Source organism: Saimiri boliviensis, chromosome X, assembly GCF_048565385.1.
Source record: "Saimiri boliviensis isolate mSaiBol1 chromosome X, mSaiBol1.pri, whole genome shotgun sequence".
NCBI classification, from domain to species: Eukaryota; Metazoa; Chordata; class Mammalia; order Primates; family Cebidae; genus Saimiri; species Saimiri boliviensis.
Window position 1 is genome coordinate 21,745 of NC_133470.1, and position 9,162 is coordinate 30,906.

Below are 9,162 nucleotides of genomic sequence, written 5' to 3' on the forward strand. Positions count from 1 at the left end.
TGCTGGCTCTTTCAGGCGTCCACAAAAGACCTTCTGTTCTGTTTGCAGAACCTCACACTCACGGAAGGAGCCCAGACATCTGGTGCTCAACACACAGAGTTTTCAATGGCAGGAAGGTGGAATCCCTTCTGGCTTTTGATCTAGACAGAGCGCGTTTTCCAAAATGGAAAAGTGGTTCTCTTGAAAACTCATCTTGAATAATCACTCCGTAGCTCTTAAATTTCATGCCTTTTTTTTTTTTTTTTTCCTTTTGCTATTTTTCACAAACACAAAAACAAGATAGAAAACAATTCAGGTCACAGTTGCAGCTGTGGCTGTGTGCACTTAGCGGCAAGCATTGCTGTGTGCGTATCGCTGCTAGCCTATGTAGCTCTTACCACTATCACCTCGTTTTAGCTCTATGCACCACTGTGTTTGCGCACCTATTTGCCAGGGATCGCATTCCTTTTTTCTTATTGAGGCAGAGCATACCTTGCAGGCAACATTAGATGTAAAATGAATCACTTCAAGGACTTTCTTTTTTCCTCAAATGAGAGCTGTGTGCACACTTGTAGGTGTTGAATTACAAAAATATTCATGGGGTCACACTATATTGCCCAGGCTGGCCTGCAGCTCCAGAGCTGAGTGATCCTCCCATCTCAGCCTCCCAAAGCATTGGGATTCTAGGCGTGAGCCACCATACCCAGTCTGTTTGTTTTCTCATTATTGAGTTGCACTATTGATTTGACAATATTTTCTCCCAGTCTGTGGCTTGTCTCACTTTTTTTTTTTTTTGAAATGGAGTCTCGCTCTGTTAACCAAACTGGAATGCAGTGATGCCATCTCAGCTCACTGCAACCTCCGCCTCCAAAGTTCAAGCAATTTTCCTGCCTCAGCTTCCCAAGTAGCTGGGACTATAGGCACGCACCACCATGCCCTGATAATTTTTGTACTTTTAGTAGAGACAGGATTTCACTATGTTGGCCAAGCTGGTCTTGAACTCCTGACCTCAGGTGATCCTCCCACCTCAGTCTGTCAAAGTGCTGAAGTTACGGGTGCAGGCCACGCCACTGTGCCTGACCAAATAAGAGCTTTCTGCACTCTTCTACATGCTGAATCACTAAAATAGTCATCCCAATGCATTGATAGTCTTTACAGCCTGACCACTGCAGAGTTTTGGTTTGAGACTCCGGCTTGCCAAGTAAGCTGCAGCTGCACACATGCTTCATGTGTTTAACACATGAGAAAGAACGCAGCGTGGGTGTAAGGCTGGTTGCCACCCCCGGAGTTTGGACACGCTCATCTCCCGCCCCACTTGAAAATTAGAATATGTCAATCATCTAGCTCCGCCTTGGAAATCTCCTCTGCACTCGGCACCTAACCCCTCCCTTGGAAATCCCCTCTGCGCTCAGCACTTAGCCCGCTCATAGGAAGTCCCACCTCCTGCTCACAGGAAATCCCACCTCCCTACCAATAGCAGCTCCCGCTGTCCACATCCTGTCTCCCCAAATCCAATCAAACGCCTTCACTCCCTATAAAACCCCACTCCTGAGAGGAAGCAGCGCGACTTCTCTGGCCCCTGTCCCAGTCATGGTAGAACCTCGCTGGGGAGCTAAAAATCGGAATTGGCGTCTCCTGGGGGAAACTGACGGCCTCCAGCCGAAGCGGGGCCAGGGAACCACTCCATCGCAAGGTAAGACTTCTGTTACCCACAACTCTCCTGCTGCCTGCCTCGTGACTCCCTGCTCGCTATCGCGGCTGCGTCAGGGACTCCTCCTCGCCTCTCACTGTGGGCCCTGGGTCTTGGTCTCGTTTCGCCGTTGGCCCGGGGCCCCGGCCTCGTCTCAAGGACCTGAGCGTAGAGGAGATGTCCCTATTCTCTTGTCTTCTCTCCATGAGGGGATTCCGGGGGTCAGGAATTTGAGGGGGATGTCCCCATCTTCCTGAACCCTCTCCGGTGTTCGGTAGAGCAGTCCGGGACGCCTTCCGAATATCCCCACAGCAGCGGCTGAGGTTTGGGTATTCAGAAGCCCTGTTTATAAACTCAAGCCCTGCCTAACAGCAGGACCAAATCTCTGGCTTACTAAAACGTCTGTCTCAAATTCTCAGATTGGCCCTTTTTGGCATATAAGTTCTCGTTAATTAAGTAACTCTGTTTTCTTTTTTCCTCCTCTTCTTCTGAGGTCTCTCTCTCTCTCTCTCTCTCTCTCTTTGTTACAATTGTTTCATTGTTACAGCCTGTAGGCTCTCTCAGCCCCCACTTCCCCCTCCCCCCAACACCCCCAGGAAAGGAGTACTTCTGCCTGTGCTGAGTATAAGACCTTCCCATATTCGGTTCTAACCCCTAACTACCCCATGGGTAGTTAGCAGGTTGTTTTTTTTTTGTTTGTTTTTGTTTTTGTTTTTGTTTTTGTTTTCTTCAACAGCCATTTTACTCTTTCAATTCTACTGTCTTTGGGCATACATTTCATTTGTTATGGAAATGGTCTGACAGCAGGGCCGACAGCACCGATTCATAACACATTCTTTTCATCATACAAAGAGTAAAACCCTAGAATAATAGGACCATCTGCTACCACAGCAGAGCTGCCTTACTGGCTGTAGAATAGGACTGCTTGTGTGGGAGTGAGAGAAGAATGAGGACAGAGGAGGCATCTGGGGCAAGTGAACTTACAAGTATGTCTACAAATTCAGAAGTTGGTGGAATATCCAGAATTGACTTCAGGATGATAGGGAATCGATGGGAAATAGTTCTGTGATTTCCAAAATGTATTACATTTGGAACCTGAGGTTAACACTTTTAGGATAAAGCAACCTCACGTTCAGACGGGCCTTGGGAATAAATGGCAATCACAGATCGTAATGAGTGTCAGTGCTTGAGAACAGAAATTGCCAAAGTCAATCTACACATCTGACTTGACTCAAAGAGGAGGGGAAACGAGTCTCATTTGAAAAGGATGACTCTGCAGCAAAAAGTCAAAGGGAAGCTGGAGCCCCTGCCCACCTCTGCATTCCACTGCTGGTGCCTGCTCTTCCTCACAGTACGTCCTGAAAAGTTCCAAATTCAGTTAATACAGATTTATTGGGTTGATTTTCAACATGTAGTTTAAGATGAAGAGTTCCGTTTGGTTTAAACCATCTCACCTAACCTCTTGGTAACAGTAGTCCTGAGAGTCCGCAGTGTTGGTGAAATCTTCCTGCAACCAAGGGAAAGCTGGTGATGGAGCACAGCAACTTCTGGGCCCATCAAGTCTCTTTGACCTTGTCCCCACACCCTCCGCAGGTGAAGGACAATTATGTTATGATAGCTTATGTAGCTGAATGTGATATATGCCGCATGCCACACTTAAACACTTGACTATAAAAACTGCCCCCCCTTCCAAATAAGTGCATTTATTGCCTCTATGTGCAACTGACAGATGACCGCAATAATGAATGAGCAGTTAGAACACATTATGCTTGAGATGTCTTAACCTATTCCCAAATGCCTTCTGTTTTCCAAAGGAGTGGTCAAACCCTTGCCCAGAGCTCTCCTCTCCTCCAGCTTGCGCATCATTTGCGGCCGGGGTTCCGACGATCCTCCTGTTGCGTCCACTGCTGCCACTGCTGCTGCTGCTGCTGCTGCTGCTTCTGCTTCTCCTGCTTCTCGCAGCGCTTGCGGCTCCAGCCACAGCCGCCACTACCGGACTGGAACCGTCTGAGAGGCCTGTCCCGCGGCCGGGTAGAGACCTGTGGGGGATGACAGCTGAACCGCCTAAAGGAGATGAAGGCTTTCGTCACTCAGGATATTCCATTCTGTCACAACCTGGTGATGAAACATCTCCCTGGGGCTGACCCCAAGCTCGTGCTGCTGCTCCGAGGAACTGGAAGTGAGGCAGAGGTGAGGAACTGGAAGTGAGGCAGAGGTGAGGCCGTGGGAGGCGGGCCGGGGGTGGGGCCTGAGGCCAAGACCGGCCTGCTGACCCCGCCCCTCCTCCGCTTCAGCACATTCTGCTCAGCGAAATGACCCGCCAAGAGATCAACGCGTTGGTGCAGGAGCTCGCCTTCTACCGCAAGGTGGCGCCCGACGCTCAGGTGCCCCCTGAGTACATGTGGGCGCCCTCTAGGCCCCCGGAGGAAACTTTGGACCATGCTGACCTGTAGGTCCGGGGAGCTGGGACCACCCTGCCTGAGTCCTGGAGACAGATGAAGCACTCAGCATCCCGGGAGTACCTCCCTTGCTGAGGGCGGATGCCCCGTCCCCAGGCCAGCAGCGGTAGGGTTGGGGAGGTTCTCCCAACCCTGCTTTCTTCCCTCCCCAGCTCCACTAAATTCCGTCCTTCCTAAAAAAAAAAACTACCCATGGTAGTTGCCATGGGCAATCAGCAGTCCCGCCCAGACCCTAAATCGCCGTTAGGATACCTAGTCCAAAATCTACCCAAGCTAGGTCTCTCCATTAAAAAGAAAAGGTTGCTTTTCCTCTCCACTGTGGCCTGGCCACAATATCCCCTAGACAACCAGTCTAACTGGCCTCCAGAGGGCACGCTCAACTTTAAGGTCCTGACAGACCTAGACAACTTTTGCCAGAAGAACAGTAAATGGTCAGAGGTTGCCTACGTGCAGGCTTCCTGGTACCTTCACTCCCAGCCCGCCCTCTGCTCCTCTCATACCATCTCCCGGGTTCTTTTAGCCAAAACCGCACCTTTGCCCTCAGCCCTGCCTGGCTCCGCACTCTCCAAAGACCCAGAAGACCTGTCCTGCCCCGCCAACTTTACCAACCCCCGTCCTTATGCAAGGCCTCAACTCCCTCCTCCCTCTTCTCCTCCCCAAAGCTCTAGTATAACTTCCCCTCAGTGCTCATATTCGCTCTCATGAACCCCCACTCCTCTGCCCTTTGCGTGAGGTAGCCGGAGCAGAAGGCGTTGTCCAAGTGCATGTTCCCTTCTCTGTCTGATCTGTCAGCCATTGAAAAACACCTAGGGTCATTCTCTACCAATCCTACTGCGTATACCAAAGAATTTCATTACCTCACCCAGGCATACAACCTAACCTGGCATGACACCCATGTGATCCTGTCTTCCACTCTTACTCCTGATGAGTGTGACCGCATTCTTACAGCGGCCCAAGCTCACGCTGATCAGGTACATCTCACAAACAATCAAATGCCAGTAGGCGCGGTGGCGATCCCCGAGGCGACCCTAATCGGGACTATCAAACCGGTCAAGACGGCCGCCGCCACCGAGCCCAAATGTTACAGTGTCTTCTAGCAGGCATGCAAAGCACAGCTCAGTAGGTGGTTATGACAAGTTAAGGGAAATAACTTGGGGTCCTGATGAAAACCCAGCTGCCTTCCTAGACCGATTAACTAATGCTATGATCCTCCATACCTGGCTAGATCCAGCCTCCTTAGTGGGAGCTACGGTCCTAGTCACCCACTTCATCTCCCAGTCAGCCACTGATAAGAGGAGGAAACTTAAAAAAGCTGAGGAAGGCCCCCAAACGCCCATACGGGACCTGGTGAACATGGTATTTAAAGTTTTCAATGGCCAAGAGGAACAGGCTGAGGCCACTCACCAGGCCGGTTTACAGCAAAAAGTAGGCCTCCAAACCCGAGCTCCTGTAGCAGCCCTGAGGCCGGCAGTCCACCAAACATCTGGTGGAGGGGGTCCATCGAAACCCTCCCAAAATTCATCAAAGGCCCCGCCTGGGCCCTGTTTCAGATGTGGCCAGGAGGGACACTGGGCACGGAAGTGCCCCTGTCCTTGTCCACCTCCTGGGCCCTGCCCAAGCTGCAAACAGACTGGACACTGGAAGGTTGACTGCCCATTCCGGGCTGCAGGCTCACCCCCAACACCTCCATGTGGAGGGCAGGCCGGTCCGCAGGAAGCAGTCCCTTCGCTTGAACTTCTCGGCCCTCTGAACGACTGATGCAACCCGGACTCAAGGACCCCATCACCCTCGCCAAGCCCAGGGTAACGCTGCAGGTAGCAAGCAGGTAAGTCCATTTCCTTTTTAATGGATACGGGGGCTACTTATTCGGTACTGCCTTCCTACTCGGGACCTAGCTTACCTTCCCAGGTTTCAGTCGTGGGGATTGATGGAAACTACACATCCCCTACTACCCTCAGTCATCGGGTAAAGTTGAACGGGCTCATGGCATTCTCAAGAATCATTTGGCCAAACCCACCATAGAGGTAAAACTCTCCTGGCCTCCACTCCTATCTCTTGCTGTAGCCCGGATCCGAGCCACCCCACGGGAGCCAACAGGTCTCAGTCCCTTTGAGCTACTATATGGCAGGCCTTTTCTAGTTTTTCACACTCTCCCAGTACAACCACCTCCTCTGGCTTCCTACCTTCCCTACCCCTCTCTCCTCCACCACTTACTCAGGGAACACACAGACCGTACTCTCCCCGTAGTTCTGGAACCAGAGGACTCCCACCCAACTATACCTCTCCAGTCAGGTGACAGTCCTCCTCCGGGAACTCGAGCCAGGGTCTCTGCAGCCCAGGTGGGCAGGACCCCGTATCGTTATCCTAACTACCCCAATTGCTGCCTAACTTTTAGGCCACACCCCTTGGTACCATGTGTCGTGCCTCAAACTGGCTCCCAAGAATGACCAGTGGAGGGCCGAACACTTGGGCCCCACTCGCCTCCGCCTCACCCGTAACCCCTACCCGTCAACTCCTAACCCTTCAAATTCTCCTCCTAACAATCCTTCTGGTATCCCCTCTTGAAGCTAACCCTTACTATATCTGGCGGTTCTACCTTCAGGAGTCCTGGACAGTAGGCTGAACCACTAAAACCCAATACCTTGCCCAAGCAGATTGCCAGCCCGCAGGCCGCCAATCAGCCGTAAGATTCGAATTTTCTATATCCAAGTCCAAGAGTATCAAAAACGCCTGGAACAACTTTGGCCTCTGCTTTCTTTATGACCAAACCAAAAACTTCTGTCGTCGGAGGAGCAATACCTATGGCGGATGCCCATATGCTTCTTGTGTTATACACAGAGCCTTCAGAACAGGCACCTCCCCGGCAAGTAAAATGCTTTTCCTCAGCCAAGGTAAAGTGTCCCTTATCATCCATGATCCCTGGGACGTCCGCTGGAAAGAGGGTGCTGCAGGTAAAATATACACTAGGTTTACAAACAGCCATTGTAAACCAGTGATAACCTGGTTTTACAATGGTTCACCAGCCATTGTAAAACCCAGTGATACCTGGCTAATACTCCAGTTCTATACACGGATCGTACCCGTGGAAGTAGAACAACTCAATTTGTTAAGAAATTCCATCTTACAGAATGAGGCTACTTTAACTGACCAACTTAAGCCCTCAATTCAACCCAGGCCCTCAAACTACGCTCCCCAGCCTTTCTCCTGGCTAACTCTAGTACAGCAAGGGGCTTACGTATTAAACTTAACCGGGGCCACAGATTTCACCGACTGCTTTTTATGCGCCTTCCTTAACAAACCCCCCTTAGCCGCAGTTCCCCTCCAGACCGGGTTCAACCTGTCACAATTTCCCATGGGGCCTGACACCACCTTGACGGGTATCCCCTTGTTCAATGTACATTCTCAAAGTCTCTCTCTCTCTGCTATGGGTCAGCCAGCAGCCCCAGCCTCAGGTGCAACACCACGGCAGAAGTAAAATCCTCCCTTTACACACTTCCAGGAGGATACTTTTGGTGTAATGGAACCCTAAGGAAAGTTATTAATCCATCCCTCCCTTTCCCTTGTGTGCTCGTCACACTAGTCCCACAGTTAGAAGTGTACGGACAAGCTGAGTTCCTTTCCCTTATTACCCCGTCCCCTAATCACCGAAGCAAACGAGCAGTCTTCTTCCCAATAGTAGTTGGTCTCTCTTTAGCATCCTCTCTAGTAGCAGCTGGAATAGGGAGTGGTGACATGGGCTCCAGTGTCACTTCAGCCGCCCAACTGGAAGACAAGCTCCGTGTGCCTATTGAAGCGTCAGCCGCCTCTCTAGCCTCCCTCCAGCGATAAATCACGTCGCTGTTTCAGGTAACTCTCCAGAACCGACAGCCTACCTAGACTTACTAATGGCAGAAAAAGGAGGTACCTGTCTGTCTTTCCAGGAGCAGTGCTGCTATTACATCAATGAAACAGGCCTTGCGGAAGAAAATGTCAACACACTCTATCGCCTCCAAGAGAACCTCCGCAGGAAGCAGAGCACACCAGCCTCATCTCTCAACTGGTGGCAATCCCCCATGCTTACCTGGCTGACTCCCATTATTACCCCCATTATTATTGTGTGTCTTCGACTAATAATAGTCCCTTTTTTTCTCAAGTTTTTACAGGCCCACGTAAGAGAAATCTCCAGGGTGGCCGTTAACCAGATGATGCTTCACCCCTATATCCGACTCCCAATCGAGGTGCCAGCCAACTGACTCTTTCCCCCACTTCGCCCCTATTCAGCAGGAAGTAGCCAGAAAGACGAGGCGTCCCATATATCATCAAAAAGGTCGGAATGTAAGGCTGGTTGCCTCACTGGGAGTTCAGACACGCCCATCTCCCTCCCCAGAATATCTCAATCATCTAGCTCCGCCTTGGAAATCCCCTTTGCACTAGGCACTTAGCCCGCTCACAGGAAGTCCCACCTCCCTACCAATAGTAGCTCCCGCTGTCCACATCCTGTCTCCCCAAATCCAATCAAACGCCTTCACTCCCTATAAAACCCCACTCCTGAGAGGAAGTAGCGCGACTTACCTGGCCCCTCTTCCCAGGACCACAGAACCTCGCCAAGGAGCTAAAATAAATTGGAATTGGCATATAATTTTCTTGTGCTGGCCTCAGTTTCCTCATTTTTATCTTCAGAGGATAAACTTTACAGTGGGCTTGATGCACTCTTATAAAGCTGCAGCTGCACACAGGCTTCATGAGTTTTAACACATGAGAAAGAATGCAGCATGGGCTCGATGGACTTAGGAACACCTCCCAGTCTAGGCCATACCTCCTAGGTTATGTTGCTCTTGAGGGAAGGCTGTCGGCACTCACGCAGTTACTTTTTGCACAAGTTGAACAAGGAGATAAAACTAGGATTCCAGTATCCAAATTGGAACTCCCAGGTTGCCTGAACTTCAATCTGCCATTCTATGTTCTGGGATGAGGCATGGTTATGTCACTACCCTACTATTGACATTTGAGTAGGATGATCCTTTATTGTAGGGGCCGTCCTGTACATTGTGCAAT

The 9,162-nt window shown here is 50.7% G+C and overlaps 1 pseudogene; it reads left to right on the forward strand.

Moving 5' to 3' along the window:
- Positions 1-1,569: 1,569 nt before the first annotated feature.
- Positions 1,570-8,735, forward strand: LOC101041373 (uncharacterized; annotated as a pseudogene).
- The last annotated feature ends 427 nt before the right edge of the window (positions 8,736-9,162 follow it).